The sequence below is a fragment of the Cherax quadricarinatus genome, chromosome 55 (assembly GCF_038502225.1).
Source record: "Cherax quadricarinatus isolate ZL_2023a chromosome 55, ASM3850222v1, whole genome shotgun sequence".
Lineage (NCBI taxonomy): Eukaryota > Metazoa > Arthropoda > Malacostraca > Decapoda > Parastacidae > Cherax > Cherax quadricarinatus.
The window spans coordinates 28,647,235-28,664,757 of record NC_091346.1 but is presented as its reverse complement, the minus strand read 5'-3'; positions in this window follow the sequence as shown (position 1 = coordinate 28,664,757).

Sequence of the window (17,523 nt, the reverse complement as noted above, 5' to 3'; positions counted from 1 at the left end):
ACGTCATAAAGCGTCACGTTGATAAGGTTCAGTTTCTAACCAGCTTTGACACAACACAAATATATATATCTCCCCTCACGCATTACTATGCACCACCACGCCGGTCATTTTAATTTTAATTACACCTGCCAGCGGCACAAAAACAAATTATGAAAAATACCGCCTCCACCCGGCGTGAGATTATCATAATTATTATATGTAGCATTATTTGTGGCGTCAGATGCACGGGTCACCCGTCATAGCCAAGCGTCACCCGTCACAGCACATCACCACCGCGGGTCACTCAGTACTGCCCTGGTCTTAGGTAGTCTTGTTAGTATGTCACCCAGTACTGTCCTGGTCTTAGCTAGTCTTGTTACTTATTATGTCACCCAGTACTGCCCTGGTCTCAGGTAGTCTTGTTACTCATTATGTCACCCAGTACTGTCCTGGTCTTAGCTAGTCTTGTTACTTATTATGTCACCCAGTACTGCCCTGGTCTCAGGTAGTCCTGTTACTCATTATGTCACCCAGTACTGCCCTGGTCTCAGGTAGTCTTGTTACTCATTATGTCACCCAGTACTGTCCTGGTCTTAGCTAGTCTTGTTACTTATTATGTCACCCAGTACTGCCCTGGTCTCAGGTAGTCTTGTTACTTATTATGTCACCCAGTACTGCCCTGGTCTTAGTCAGTCTTCTTACTTATCATAAATGGTGTATAATAGGTACAGGGTGATGAGTAAGTCATGTGTAAGACTAGGTGTTTCAGCCTTAGTCAGTTCAAGATTCTTAGTGCTGCACATGTACGTTTTCCATGCTACAGTGAATCTAAGTTCAACTCCATTGAACCCTTTCATAAGTTCACAGAGGACGAACAGAAGGAACATATCCCCTTTCCTTATGTAATATTACTCAGGAAAGGCAGAAACAGTTCTTCAATGTTTACAGAAAACCCTGATAAAGACTATTTGCAGCCCTCTCCTCCAGCTCTGACCTCCAGCCCTGCCTTTCAGCCGTGCCTTCCAGCTCTGCCTTCTAGTCCTGCCTTCCACCCTGCCTTCCAGTCCTGTCTTCCAGCCCTCCCCTCCAGTCCTGCCTTTTAGCTCTGCCTCTCTCAAGGAGTACACTCACATCCACCAAGCTCCAATTTTCTTCCCACTTAATAATCGTAGAAAGAGAGCAATATGGAGGAACTAGCAGCACTCTCCTAGTAACTTCCTTGTTCTGCCAGCAGCACTCTCCTAGTAGCTTCCTTGTTTTGCCAGCAGCACTCTCCTAGTAACTTCCTTGTTCTGCCAGCAGCACTCTCCTAGTAGCTTCCTTGTTTTGCCAGCAGCACTCTCCTAGTAACTTCCTTGTTCTTCCAGCAGCACTCTCCTAGTAGCTTCCTTGTTCTGCTAGCAGCACTCTCCTAGTAGCTTCCTTGTTCTGCTAGCAGCACTCTCCTAGTAACTTGTTCTGCCAGTAGCACTCTCCTAGTACCTTCCTTGTTCTGCTAGCAGCACTTTCCCAGTAGCTTCCTTGTTCTGCTAGCATCACTCTCCTAGTAGCTTCCTTGTTCTGCTAGCAGCACTCTCCTAGTAACTTCCTTGTTCTGCCAGCAGCACTCTCCTAGTAACTTTCTCAGTAGTAGTACCAGTTCCTAGTAACCAGTTACCAGTAACCAGTGTACCAGTAGATGACTCACTACCAACCGTCTCTGCGTGAATCACTGACTGTATTCATATTGCTGCTGACCATAGCAGGGTTTCAAACACCCCCTCACCCATAGGCACTGTGAGTCAGTCAAGATAGGGAGCAGAGAGAGGCAGGTCGGCTGTTGGTGCCTTCCCATACTTTCCGTTATATTATACGTACTACCAGCCTACGTGAGTATTCTTACCCCATCCACTTTATCGAAACCCACATGACAACTTCCTTGTTCTGCCAGCAGCACTCTCCTAGTACCTTCCTTGTTCTGCTAGCAGCACTCTCCTAGTAAATTCCTTGTTCAGCCAGCAGCACTCTCCTAGTAGCTTCCTTGTTCTGCTAGCAGCACTCTCCTAGTACCTTCCTTGTTCTGCTAGCAGCACTCTCCTAGTAGCTTCCTTGTTCTGCCAGTTGGCAAAGTAACTATCTCGCCAGCACTCTCGCCAGACTAACATTAAGGCAGGCAGTATGTCTTCCATCACATTTCGGGGACTTAGTCAAGACGAAAAAAACATAAAATCCACTAACTACAAAGCAGGTGTCAACTTCGTCCCGTGTGAAGGACGTCAGAAATATCACGTAAGAGTAATAAATGATTCAGAGAACCGACAAGTTGATAAATTGGACACATGTGCAACACTTGCGCATGTGTCCAATTTCGTCACACTGTGGCTTCATCAGTCCATTACAAAGAAGAATGGTGACGATTAGGAGTTTGAGGTAATCAGTTCCTCAGCCTGAATGTAATAAGCATATCAATCTTGATAAGAAACCGCATTTACGTGAAGAAGTGGCTCATATACTGTAGACAGGTTAGGTGAAGCAGTCGTAGACGGTGTCACAATGGACAAATCCACAGGTGGAAGTAGGTCATGACTATAGGTTAGACAAGCGTAGAATTCTCTGTTTCAAGGTGAGAAAGCCTGGAGGGGCAACGTACAGGAGAACACTGCAACACATACAGCAAGGATGACCAGTACGATGCCCGCCTCATTCACGGTAATACCTACAACCATCTTATGAAATTCAACGAGGCTCAAACTCAGGAAGGAATTTTCCGTGAAGAAGAGGTAATCAAACGGCGCGGTCTGGCAAGTGTTTTCATTGCTGCTTCTGCAACTACTTCCCAGAACTCCAACAGGTTTTACTATTTCAAAAGTATCGACTCAATTCTTCGCCGTCAAGACGCAGTGGCCACCTAAGAGTCTGAGTTTCGTAGCACTGCAGTGTGCAACTGGCCAGCCTGAATAATGTAATACGATTTTTATTTCTTTATGCGGTATAAATAATGTGGTTTATATGTAACAGCATTGATAGCCACAACAGAAAGCCACTAGTATGTAGTGTATTTCGGGCAAACTAATTGCTTACAGCTCAAGGCGTTTATTAAAGGAAAAGCTTCGCCACTGGCGACTGATGAAGCCACTAGCAATGTTTCATTTAATAAATGTGCTGAACTTTATACAAGTGTCCTTCACGGATGCTTGGTCTACCTACCTGGAGTATGCCTATGACATTTACAACTACTGGTCCATACTAGGCAGGTTCAACACTTATACCTCTGCAGTCTTCAACGGTCCCTCCTCACACACACACACACACACACACACACACACACACACACACACACACACACACACACACACACACACACACACAAAATCATGGAGAAGATTATCAGGAGGAGAGTGGTGGAGCACCAAGAAAAACAAGCTTATAAACGACAACCAGCACGGATTCAGGAAAGGAAAATCCTGTGTCACAAACCTACTGGAGTTTTATGACAAGGTAACGGAAGACTGCATGAACGCCTTCAACACAGTTCCTGGCAATATAAACACAAATGCAGTATAATGTGATCCTTTATTGACTACGTTTCGCCCACACAGTGGGCTTTTTCAAGTCACAAACAGAACTACCTGGGGTGGAAGGAACGCGAGTATTTATAGTCCGGCTGAGGTCAGGTGAAGAATGCTGCATCTGATGATGTACCGAGTGGGGTTATAGAGTACATCATCAGATGCAGCATTCTTCACCTGACCTCAGCCGGACTATAAATACTCGCGTTCCTTCCACCCCAGGTAGTTCTGTTTGTGACTTGAAAAAGCCCACTATGTGGGCGAAACGTAGTCAATAAAGGATCACATTATACTGCATTTGTGTTTATATTGCCATTGTGTCGGTATTTTATACCATTTATTTCCAACACAGTTCCTAACAAGAGATTAGTGCTAAAGTTAGAGGATCAGGCAAACATAACAGGAAGGGCACTGCAATGGATCAGAGAATGACTGACAGGGAGGCAACAACGAATCGTGGTACGTGACGAGGTGTCAGTGGGCGTCTGTGACGAGCGGGGTTCCACAGGGGTCAGTCCTAGAACCAGTGCTATTTTTGGTATATGTGAATGACATGACGGAAGGGATAGACTCAAAATTGTCCCTGTTTGCAGATGATGTGAAGTTAATGAGAATTAAATCGGATGAGAATTTAACCCCGCCAAATGTAAAGTAATGAAGATCGGGGAAGGGCAAAGAAGACGCAGAGTACAGGGTAGGTGGCCAATGACTAAACTTCACTCAAGAAAAAGGAACTTAGGGTGAATATAATACCGAGCAAATCAACCAGATAACTGCTGCGCCATATTGGCGCCTGACAAACCTGAGAATAGCGTTCCGGTATCTTAGTAAGAAATCGTTCAAGACTCTGTGCACAATGTACGTCAGGCCCATACTGGAGTATGCAGCACCAGTTTGGAACCCGCACCTGGTCAAGCACGTCAAGAAATTAAGAGAAAGTGCAAAGGTTTGCAACAAAACTAGCTCCAGAGCTAAGGGGATTGTCCTACGAAGAAATGTTAAAGGAAATTGGCCTGACGACACTGGAGGACAGGAGGGTTAGGGGAGATATGATAACGACATACAATGTAATGCGAGGAATTGACAAGTTGGACCGAGACAGGATGTTCCAGAGATGGGACACAGACACAAGGGGTCACAATTGGAAGCCGAAGACTCAGTTGAGTCAAAGGGATGTTAGAAAGTATTTCTTTTGTCATAGAGTTGTCAGGAAGTAGAACAGTCTGGCAAGTGACGTATTAGATGCAACAACCATATAGTTTTAAGATGAGGTTTAATAAAGTTCATGGTGCAGAGAGAGAGAGGACCCAGTAGCGATCAGTGAAGAGGCGGGGCCAGGAGCTATGACTCGTCCTCTGCAACCACAAATAGGCAAGTACACACACAAAAAAAAAATCCTCACAGCAGCATACGTCTTATTTCATAAAGGGGAGAGAGAGAGAGTCCTAAGCACGAGTTTAAAACACTAACCAAACACTATGCTACAGCAGAGATCACGAATTGGGCTTCAAGCTGGACTGACCAAAACAAAAGTTAGCACAAGATTTCTCGCCGAAATGAAACACAGGCCCAGATGAACAGAAAACAAGATTACCCACCCTACAGAAACACCAGCATGAACCTTCCTATTACATGGAGTACCTGGAGAGAGTTCCGGGGGTCAACGCCCCCGCGGCCCGGTCTGTGACCAGGCCTCCTGGTGCATCAGAGCCTGATCAACCAGGCTGTTGCTGCTGGCTGCACGCAAACCAACGTACGAGCCACAGCCCGGCTGGTCAGGAACCGACTTCAGGTGCTTGTCCAGTGCCAGCTTGAAGACTGCCAGGGGTCTGTTGGTAATCCCCCTTATGTATGCTGGGAGGCAGTTGAACAGTCTCGGGCCCCTGACACTTATTGTATGGTCTCTTAACGTGCTAGTGACACCCCTGCTTGTTAGTGCTGTTAGTGTGCAGCAATATTCCAGCCTAGATAGAACAAGTGACCTGAAGAGTGTCATCATGGGCTTGGCCTCCCTAGTTTTGAAGGTTCTCATTATCCATCCTGTCATTTTTCTAGCAGATGCGATTGACACAATGTTATAGTCCTTGAAGGTGAGATCCTCCGACATGACACTCCCAGGTCTTTGAAGTTGGTGTTTCGCTCTATTTTGTGGCCAGAATTTGGAGGGCCATCATGTGCCCACTCTCGTTGAACATCGTTAAAAAAAATATTTGGGCGTAACATGAATAGTGAACTGCGTCACCAAGATCATGGAGACGTCATGGGAAGAGGATACACATGTAGTGCCACACTACCAGGATACTGCTGACACATGACTGTGACCTATGACTTGCTGACACATGACTCGCTGACATATAACTCTACTAAACATGACTCGCCTACTAAATAAGTTTATTTAGGTACAGGTACACATAAATACAGTTACACAGATTATCACACGTAGTAACGTGTGTGTAAATTACCCACCAGGATAACCCACCCCCCAAAAAAATCTAAGTGATTTATTTCCATTGGGGTTTTTGACTTATTTCCACTGAGGTCCCTAACTTATTACCATTGAAATCCTTGACTTACTGCCATTGGGACTGACTTATTTGTACTGGGGTCACTGTTGCATCATGGGAAGCTGACCATCTACGTCAAAAGGGAAAAAAATAACATCTCAACAAACAGACGTCAGCCAAGCTATGGACAAAAAAAATGAACCATCATAATACAACATTTAAAGAAGATAGGATAAAGGAGGTGGAATAAAGCAACGTCAAAAGGTGAACACAAAAGAGGAAGAGTATTCAAGGAATACGTATAAAGACAGTGGCAGAGATCAAAGTGAGTGGGAAGTAAAAGGTCCTTACATAAAAGATATATTTAGTCAATAAAGAAATCCTTTGAGAAATATTTCTGAATTGATACATGTAAGAAGAAATACTGGAGGAAAAAACTAAGAAATTCTACTGATTGTAATGGGAAAAATTATATATGGAAAGGAGTAAATGAATTAGCAGACAATAATAGACAAGGGCCAATAAAACACATTTTACAACAAGGGTCGCAAGAAATAAATTATACAGAATGTATCAACTCCCACCCATCACGTCTCTACCTCACATAATTACTATCTCCAATAAAAGTCTCTCTCCATCTTCCACACTCTCCCAGCCTGCACCTACACCTGTCCCCCCACATCCTACGTACATCCAACACACCCTCCCTAACATTTCCAAACCTGCCCCACACAAACCTGACGCCCAACCAAACCACCAACTTATAATCCCTCCACACATGTTCAATCCACCACCCTCTACTGTCTCCCTGCCCAACTCTACTCTCACAAAAACCAGTAATATCACGAATCAAAATTACCAAGAGGTTCCATTCACAACTTCTGACATACTCCCTCAACAACACTGGTAAATTAAAAAGAAAAGCAATGAAATAAACGCAGACACGTTAGCAATTGCTAGGTAAAAGGACTAATGCAGCTACAACTAATGCAAAGTCTCCACAGCGGTCTCCTGGATCCTCGTTGTTTATACCTCTCCTCTGAGGCCTTACCAGTGATGTGTAGAGCTGTAGTATAACCTCTGGACTCCTGTTGGTATATTCTTTATATAAATCTCAGTAATCTCCCTTATTACATACGCTCATAACACTAGTTATTTCCTCGTCAAGGTCATTAATCTATCTTTATTAGGGAGAAAGAAAATAGACATGGGATCAGTAAAGAGACGTGAAAAACTATTAAATACCTTGTCAAGAAACATCCTAGTTCATGTTACAGTAAGGTTATTTAGGTACAAGTACACTTAAGTACAATAATCATACACAGTGTAAATCACCCAGGATAACCCTTCTTAATTAAATCAGACAAGGTGACTTATTTCCAATGGGATCCTTGTAATATCTTATTATTTAAACCTTAAAAGTTAAAACAGCTAAGTAGCTCAACTGTGCAAAAAAATCAGTTACAATAAAAGGAGATACAACGGGAATAAAGTAAACTGAATTATTTACATTAACATTAAAGAGAGGATCAGCTTACAATAACAGGTACACTAATGTTAACTACACAACAAATCACTCTCCTCCCTCAACAAGAATCAATAATGAACTTCACATTGAGCCAGAGTAGAGCTGGCATTGAAGGGACAGAATATAAACATCATCTAGAATCAATAGGTCACTGCTTCCTAGTAATTACATACTAGAAGCGACAACAGAGAAAATGAGCAAATGAATAAAAGACTACCAAACTGAAAAATAAATTATGTGAAAAAGAGAGAGAATATAAAAAAAAAAAGAATAAGACAATGAACGCAGAGATAAACAGCAGAAGACATGATGGACTTCCCTTAGGTAGAAGTATATACAAGACAGAGACAGAGATTCGTCCCGACCAGACGTGACAAAGATGAAGTATAAAGACAGAGAAACCATCGTTAAATAATCAACATGGAAGCAAACTGGTGGTGTTTAACCCATGAGGGTTTAGCACCTCGTTAAAATAAGTAAAACAATTAGGGAAACAGAAGCTAAGAACAAGGGAAAATGGAAAAATACTGAACGAGAGGGATGAAAGCAAACTGAGAAAAGAATAGAATAATCAGGTATGAATCCCCTAAATTCGGGTAAAAATTGATAGGAACCAAACGAAGAAGAGACAACAACTAAAACTAAAGATCATCCTAAATTACTACACATTCACCAGGAGAAAAACAACATCCAAAAATTGAATAAACAAATTGAAGAAAAAAGAAAAAATCGCGGAGGACGACGGAAACATTTGAAGGTCAACTATGGTAGAGGTGATGGAGAGTCTCGCCACATAATTATACATAACAAAACTGTGACAGATTAGATTTTGCCACCAAGTGGATAGTTTATTGTCCACCTCATATAAATCCTGTGGAGGGTAGCGCAAGAGCATATGGATACCCGAAAGGCCTAGCAACTAGGCCACGAAAACGTTAACCGGAAGACATCTGGACTTTTATCTATAACTGACTTATCTGTTACAAGCAAATTTATGAAATTTGTTTAATATGTCAGGTATATTATTTTCATTAATAAGATATCCTGACATACCACCTAGGTTATTATACTGTTTATCTCTATATTCCTCAAAAAGTGGACAATTATGCACATAGTGTTCAAGATAGTGACCACAGGGCTGGCCATATACTCTGCATTTGGTTCGATCATCATGTGTGTGTCTGCCAAACTTGTAACCAAACTTAAGCCTGGCTGCTACAACATCAGTTTGTTCACACTGCAAGTTGCTCCATAAAGTACATATCTATATTCATGTTACAGATTTATTCAGATTTCTGACTTCATCCCTGTTTCATTATTTACTTCTGTCTTAATATTATTACTAACGATAGACACAGACGCTAAAGTTATATTTTAAATTTTCCTTCGGGGTACTTTTTTTTTTGGCTAGCCTATCACCTTTATCATTATGGAGTAATCCAATATGTGATGGAATCCATAGTAATTATACACTGACTCCTTTTTTCCCGATTTTTTGTTTGTATCTACATCTGGCTTCTCCAATGAGCATGTTGTTGTAGTCATTATGCGAGACAGTAATGATCAGAGTCAAGCTCAGTGTCATACGTTAAATTTAATGTCATTAGGATGACAATTCAGTTTACAGTGTGGACGCCCAGTTATTAATTCTTATGCCCAACTCAACAAAGTTGCTATCGTTCTTAACTAGGGAGGTAGCAACAAGGGCAGATGCAGCCCTGCCAGTAGACTCCTGCTTAGATCCATTACTTTATATAACCTGTGATAAATTATTACTAACACTTAAGCCAGAAAATTCATCTTGAGCAGTTGTCTTTGCAAGGGGTTCACAGAAGGTATTACTAGTGATGAGTTTCTTGGGAGGGACTTGCAGGTATGTGATATTAAATGAACACATCTTCCATGGAGGGGTGAAATGCTCTTATCTACAGTGATACAGTTCTTGAGAGTTATACAACTTAAAATAATTGCATGTTTTCACAATCCATATAGATGTATGTGTATTTACTTCTAGACATTTAGTAAGATTCATAGTGACAGTGTCTGGTCCATTTCTTAACATACTAATACCAAGTACAGTGTTAATAATCCTATCACTGATACTAGAAACGCCAAGCTCCTTCCTCATATTTAAGAACCTAGATTAAGTTAGGACAGTCAACAATAATTCTGAAGGCTTCATTATGCATTAGCTCCAAGGGTCGGAGAAAATTTTCCTTAGCTAATATTAACATGGTCTTATCTTAATGAATTAGGGATCAAATTCAGACTATGTACATCATTCTCACTATTCTCATATTAGCAACATAGTTGGGGTTGTAGCCGGCAACAGCTTTGAGAGCATTTAGCCTATCTTTGCATTTCTTATTTACTCGTGGTATGGTGGATTTATTGAAGGGTTCGTCTACAGTCTCTACACCAAGGCATCTGTACGATTTAATGTAGCTAATGTTGTCACCCAGCAAGCAGCTGGGTGACGACGGGTGTCGTTTGTTTTGTCATTATCTTCGTTTTAGATGAAGATATGGCGAGACCTAGTCGATTACCTCGCTAATAATTGTTCTCGTCTTCTTATGTCCAGCTGTATGGATTATGATGTCATCAACATAACTTATAGCTATGTGTTTAGGTGAAATATATAGATAATTTAGGAGAGCATTTGTCAAAACATTAACTAGCATGGGACTGAGAACTCCCCCCTGCGGTGTACCTAAGGACATTTCTTTAGACTTGCAGATTTTTGATGAAGAAATGTGGTAAAACTAGTAGAGGTGTGTGTAGTGAGAAAAGTGAAAATACAATTTTGCACTGTTTCCTTTCATAAAACAATAGAGGAGAAAGTTGGTGTCTGGTTCTGTAGTATAGTCTGTTAAATATTCTTTCAGATGTTTTACAAAGACAACTAGTTAAGGAGACTGGGTCTGTCCACGTGACAGTACACCACAAAGCGGTGACATAATCTTATTACACAAAATAAGTGGGCGTTTGGTTTTCAAACAGTGGTAGGAAACCCAGCTGCGGTACAGCAGAGAATATTGAATAACTGGTACGCCAGGGGTTGTTTATACACTAAGTGAATCATCAGCCAACAAATATTCATGTCAGGACTAGTGCTTGGGGAATAAGGGGTCACATAGTGCTTGGGGAATAAGGGGTCACATAGTGCTTGGGGAATAAGGGGTCACATAGTGCTTGGAGAGCGGGGTCACATAGTGCTTGGGGAATAAGGGGTCACATAGTGCTTGGGGAATAAGGGGTCACATAGTGCTTGGGGAATAAGGGGTCACATAGTGCTTGGGGAATAAGGGGTCACAGTGCTTGGGGAATAAGGGGTCACATAGTGCTTGGGGAATAAGGGGTCACATAGTGCTTGGGGAATAAGGGGTCACATAGTGCTTGGGGAATAAGGGGTCACATAGTGCTTGGGGAATAAGGGGTCACAGTGCTTGGGAATAAGGGGTCACATAGTGCTTGGGGAATAAGGGGTCACATAGTGCTTGGGGAATAAGGGGTCACAGTGCTTGGGGAATAAGGGGTCACATAGTGCTTGGGGAATAAGGGGTCACATAGTGCTTGGGGAATAAGGGGTCACAGTGCTTGGGGAATAAGGGGTCACATAGTGCTTGGGGAATAAGGGGTCACATAGTGCTTGGGGAATAAGGGGTCACACAGTGCTTGGGGAATAAGGGGTCACACAGTGCTTGGGGAATAAGGGGTCACACAGTGCTTGGGGAATAAGGGGTCACACAGTGCTTGGGGAATAAGGGGTCACACAGTGCTTGGGGAATAAGGGGTCACACAGTGCTTGGGGAATAAGGGGTCACACAGTGCTTGGGGAATAAGGGGTCACACAGTGCTTGGGGAATAAGGGGTCACACAGTGCTTGGGAATAAGGGGTCACACAGTGCTTGGGGAATAAGGGGTCACACAGTGCTTGGGGAATAAGGGGTCACATAGTGCTTGGGGAATAAGGGGTCACATAGTGCTTGGGGAATAAGGGGTCACATAGTGCTTGGGGAATAAGGGGTCACATAGTGCTTGGGGAATAAGGGGTCACATAGTGCTTGGGGAATAAGGGGTCACATAGTGCTTGGGGAATAAGGGGTCACATAGTGCTTGGGGAATAAGGGGTCACATAGTGCTTGGGGAATAAGGGGTCACATAGTGCTTGGGGAATAAGGGGTCACATAGTGCTTGGGGAATAAGGGGTCACATAGTGCTTGGGGAATAAGGGGTCACAGTGCTTGGGGAATAAGGGGTCACATAGTGCTTGGGGAATAAGGGGTCACAGTGCTTGGGGAATAAAGGGTCACACAGTGCTTGGGGAATAAGGGGTCACACAGTGCTTGGGGAATAAGGGGTCATATAGTGCTTCAGGAATAAGGAATCACACAGTGCTTGGGGAATAAGGGGTCACATAGTGCTTGGGGAATAAGGGGTCACATAGTGCTTGGAGAGCGGGGTCACATAGTGCTTGGGGAATAAGGGGTCACATAGTGCTTGGGGAATAAGGGGTCACATAGTGCTTGAGGAATAAGGGGTCACAGTGCTTGGGGAATAAGGGGTCACATAGAGCTTGGGGAATAAGGGGTTACATAGTGCTTGGAGAGCGGGGTCACATAGTGCTTGGGGAATAAGGGGTCACATAGTGCTTGGGGAATAAGGGGTCACATAGTGCTTGAGGAATAAGGGGTCACAGTGCTTGGGGAATAAGGGGTTACATAGTGCTTGGGGAATAAGGGGTCACATAGTGCTTGGGGAATAAGGGGTCACATAGTGCTTGGGGAATAAGGGGTCACATAGTGCTTGGGGAATAAGAGGTAATAACGGCTGATCGAAGAAGAGCAGGTCAAAGTCCCTGGAGCACTTCTCAATATTACATTCAATACACAAACCATAGCAATCAGATACCGTTGTCATCCTTATATCAAGGTTGTTTTTTTTCTTGCTCTCGATGCGCCTCTGTAGTTATTTCTGAATTATGTAAGACAGTCAAGCTGATATTTTGCTTCAACTGCAACAAGATCTTTTCCTGTTAATCTTCCAGTTAGATCATCATCTTGGAGCTCTGTGACTGTTTTCTTCAGATTATCATCAAAATTCACCAGTGAACACTGGTACAGTTTACCTGACGAATGAACAAAATATGCATGATTCCTGGCAGCAAGTTCCGAAAGCTCTGTGTTTTGATCTCTGACTTCTTGGACTTCAAATTTGCAAATTTTTCACTATACTAACATTTAAAAAAAAAAAAACTTGGAATCGTTGCATTCCTAGCAATAACTGGAGAACTGCTCTTCTGGTAAGCTTCAAACTTTCAGAAATGGTGTGTCTCACGGGAAGGTGGTCTTGTTAAGCTCCAATCTGTAAATATTATTTTGCAAAATTTCTGGAGTGTCAAACTTTTCTGAAGAACCAATAAAATATTTTGATTTCAAACCTAGATTAGAAAGTAACACTGCCACCTCACTTAGAATGAGGAATTAACGCACTTCCCTCAGATAACATTAACACTGTCTTCTCACTTACAATGAGACATTTTAAACGATAGGACGCAGACACACATCAGGTTTATGAGTTTAAGGAAGACCATAGAAATAAGGCAGAGGACAAATAACATGGAAACCTCGAACAGGATCAAAGTCAGGAGGACAGACGGGAATGTGTGTCCGATCTCTATCCTCCAGACTTTGATCTTATTCAACGTTTCCGTGCTATTTGTTCCAACGTTTTAAATCCTAAGTATAGTTAAAAATTATCCATTCTTTACTACAATGCTAAGGTCTAGTATGCGTCACACATAAAAAAGTAACTTGTATGAATTTCATTACAAATCAGTTCGCTGGTTTCCATGATATAAGAGACCAACTGACTTCCTATGAAAACAAGTCATCGTGGCAGGCGATGTCCGGGGAGTTTCACCAGCGCTAAGTTTATTGTAGTTTTGCCCGGCCCTGCGAGGGCCGGTAATGTAATATAGGGCTCTGGTTTACAGTATGGTTCCCCTGAGCGCCTTTCCATGTGATACGAAAACGCCCCTTCTGATCAGCATTCAACTTTCAGCGCTGGTTTATATTTATAAGAGGAAGGGTCAGACTGATATTGGAAAGTTTATTCCTGGAGGGTGTTCCGGGGGTCAGCGCCCCCGTGGCCCGGTCCACGACCAGGTGCCAATTTGCCAAATTGATACATGTAAACAGGTTTACGAGAGGTAAAGTGAGAATGCCTGATCAGATTGAATTCAAACTTCCAGCACAGGTATATCTTAGAATAAAGTTCAGTTTGTTATTGGTGTGTTTAGGAGCCGATTTTACCATAAAAATTGTAAGGTGTTTTCCTGTAAGACATTTAAGATGCCTTGTCTGATAGGCTTCAAACTTTCAGTGATGGAGCAGTTTCCTCAAAGGAAAATTCGCAGTTTTAGTGGGCAATATATTTCCTAATTTAGTAAACTGGGATATTGATTTCCATGTCATAACTAAGAAATGCATCTACTGATCAGTTTCAAACCGTCATTGCAAGTTACTTAGAGGAAGATTCGAATTATTCTTCCAGGAGTTCTTAAGAATGCTGACCTAAACTAATCTCAGCTGGGTTGGCTGACTGGAAGACGTGTAACGATGCACACAGCATTAAAGGAGCAGGTGGATGACAGGAGACAGGCTGGATGATAGGCTGAGGCAGGCTGACTAGCGCTCACTTCCACTGACTGGCTTAATTGCAAAATCCGGGTCAACCCCTCGGAGATTGAAGCAATTAGCACACGAACTAAGCCAGGAAGCTTGAAAAGAGGCTGCAACAGGCTTGCAGGTTGGAGTACACAGGGTGGAGGTGAGTGAGGGTAAGCGGCTAGCTGGAGGTGGCAGAGACGGTTCACCTCTGACCTGCCGGCACCCCACAAACAATCTTCTAACGTCTGAAATACCCGTATCCACGCCCACACCGCTGTCACCAAATTGTCATGTGGGTTGGATAACGTGGATGGGGTAAAAACACTCACGTAGGCTGGTTAGAACGTATAATTATAACGGAAAGTAAGGGAAGCACCATCAGCCGCCCTCCCTCTCTCTACTCTCTATCTCAGACTGACCCACCAGTGCCTAGAGGGTGAGCGGTGTTTAAAAACATGCTATGGTCAGCAGCAACGTGAATAACAGTCAGTGATTCACACATATGGTTGGTAGTGAGTCATCTACTGGTAACTGGTTACTGGTAACTGGTACTACTGAGACTAAGAGAAACATAGTGTCTGGGGGCCAAGACTGTTCAACAGCCTCCCACCATGCATAAGGGGAATTACCTTCAAGAGGGAGCTGAACAGATACCTAAAGTCAGTACCCGATCAGCTGGGCTGTGGTTCGTACGTTGGACTACGTGCGGCCAGCAGTAACAGCCTGGTTGATCAGGCCCTTATCCACCGGGAGGCCTGGTCGTGGACCGGGCCGCGGGGGCGTTGACCCCCAGAACATCCTCCAGGTAGACAAGTACTGAGTCTTTAAGGTTAACCGTCAGGTGGCAGACTCTTGAGAGTGTTGAGCTAAAACTCTTGATCCTCTTCAAGTGCTATTCATGAGGAGAGCACTTAACCCATAGGGGGGTCAGGCAGTGCCTGGAAGAATGGGAGGCAATTAAGTTCGATCTAAGCAAGAGGATGATAGATCCAATTCCTTGAATCATGGGCTCCTTCAAGTGCTGATCTCCAGCTCCTGGACCTCTCGACGGGTTGGAGGTTGAGGTAGAGGGCTGGGGTTGTGGGTGGGTTAAGTAAATGGAGCTGGGGTTGTGGGTGGGTAGAAGAAGGTTGAGCTGGGGTTGTGGGTGGGTTGAGGTAGATGGAGCTGAGGTTGTGGGTGGGTTGAGGTAGATGGAGCTGAGGTTGTGGGTGGGTTGAGGTAGATGGAGCTGAGGTTGTGGATGGGTTGTGGTAGAGCTGAGGTTGTGGGTGGGTTGTGGTAGATAGAGCAGAAGTGGTGAGTGAGTTGACCTAGATGGAGCTGGGGTTGTAGGATACAGGGATACCTTTCTCAGAGAGACTCTCAGATCACGCAGCGACTGAAACACATCTAGTGGGAGACGAGGATGTCAGTGACCTCCTTCAGTCTGAGAATTATCACAAATATTTGAATGAGGAAGCAGTGGAAGCATCTTACACAGCTTCACAACTATGTATGACAGGGATCATTAGGCCAAGAAAGGTGTGAAAATTAGAGAACAATTAAGAGGCAAGACCAGAAGCAGGAACTTGAACCTTGTAGATATAATTAAGGCGTTAGGTGATTACAACTAAGTGAGCATATATATGTGTGTGTGTGTGTGTGTGTGTGTGTGTGTGTGTGTGTGTGTGTGTGTCAGCGCTCACCTAATTGTGGTTGCAGGGGTCGATTCACAGCTTCTGTTCCCGCCTCTTCACTGGTCGCTACTAGGTCCTCTCTCTCCCTGTTCCATGAGCTTTATCGTATGTCTTCTTAAAGCTATGTATGAATCCTGCCTCCACTACATCACTCTCCAGATTGCTCCACTTCCTGACAACTCTATGACTTAAGAAATACTTCCTAACATCCCTGTGACTCATCTGAGTTTTCAACTTCCATTTGTGTTCCCTTGTTGTTGTGTCTCATCTCTGAAACATTCTGTCCTTATCCACCTTGTCAATTCCTCTCAGTATTTTATATGTTCTTATGTCCTCCCTATCCCTCCTGTTCTCCAGTGTTGTCAGGTTGAGTTCCCTTAACCTCTCCTCGTAGGACAAACCCCTCAGCTCCAGGACTAGTCTTACTGCAAACCTTTGCACTTACTCTAATTTCCCGACGTGTTTGACCAGATGTGGGTTCCATACTGGTGTTGCATACTCCAATATGGGCCTGACGTACACGGTGTACACTGTACAGTGTCGTGAATGACTCCTTACTCAGATATCGAAACGCTATTCTCAGGTTTGCCAGGCGTCCATATGCGGCAGCAGTTATTTCGTTAATGTGCGCCTCAATGTGCTCGGTATGATGCTCACCCCAAGATCCTTTTCCTGGAGTGAGTCTTGCAGCCTTTGACCACTTAGGCTGTACTCTGTGGTCTCCTTTGTCCTTCCCCAAGGGTTATTAAACTCCAGGAGCCATTTGTCGGACCAAGCTTCCAACCTGTTCAGATCCCCTTATAGGCTTACCTGGTTTTCTTCCGCTTGTATTCTCATTAATTCCACATGGTCTGCGAACAGGGATACCTCTGACTATTCCGTCATTTCATTCACATATACAAAAAAGAACACCGGGCCTAGGACTGACACATGCGCCCACTCTGACACCTTGTCTTGTACCAACACACGATGTTTCCTTCCTGTTAGGTATTTCCTGATTCACTGAAGTACTTTCCCTCCTATTCCTGCCTATACCTCTAGCTTTTCAACCAGTCTCATGTGTGCTGTGTCGAAAGCTTTCTTACAGTCCAAGAAGATGCAGTCTACCCATCACTCCCCCCGTCTCTCTCTCTCTCTCTCTCTCCCCTGTCTTATTTCTGTCTCCTTGTCTTGGAATTCCAATAGGTTTGTGACGCAGGATTAACCTTACCTGAAGCCGTGCTGGTTGTCATATATGAGCCCCTTCCTTTCTAGGTACTAAACCACTCTTCTCTTGATAATCTTCTCCATAACTTTACACGCATGTCAGTCACATTGGTTTGTAATTGAGAGATGCCTGGCTGCCTTTCTTAAAAATCGGGAATACATTTGCTGTCTTCCACACCTCAGGCAGTTGCCCTGTTCCAACAGATTTATTTAAGATTGTTAGTGGTACATACAGTGCATCTGCTCCCTCTCTCAGAACCCAAGGAAAAATATTATCTGGGCCCACAGCCTTCGAGATAACGAGTTTCCCCAGCAGTTTCTTCACCTCCTCCTCGGTTGTGTGCAGTGTGTCCAGCACCTGCTGGTGTACCCTACCACCTCGGTTTGCTGGAAGCTTCTCTGTCTCCA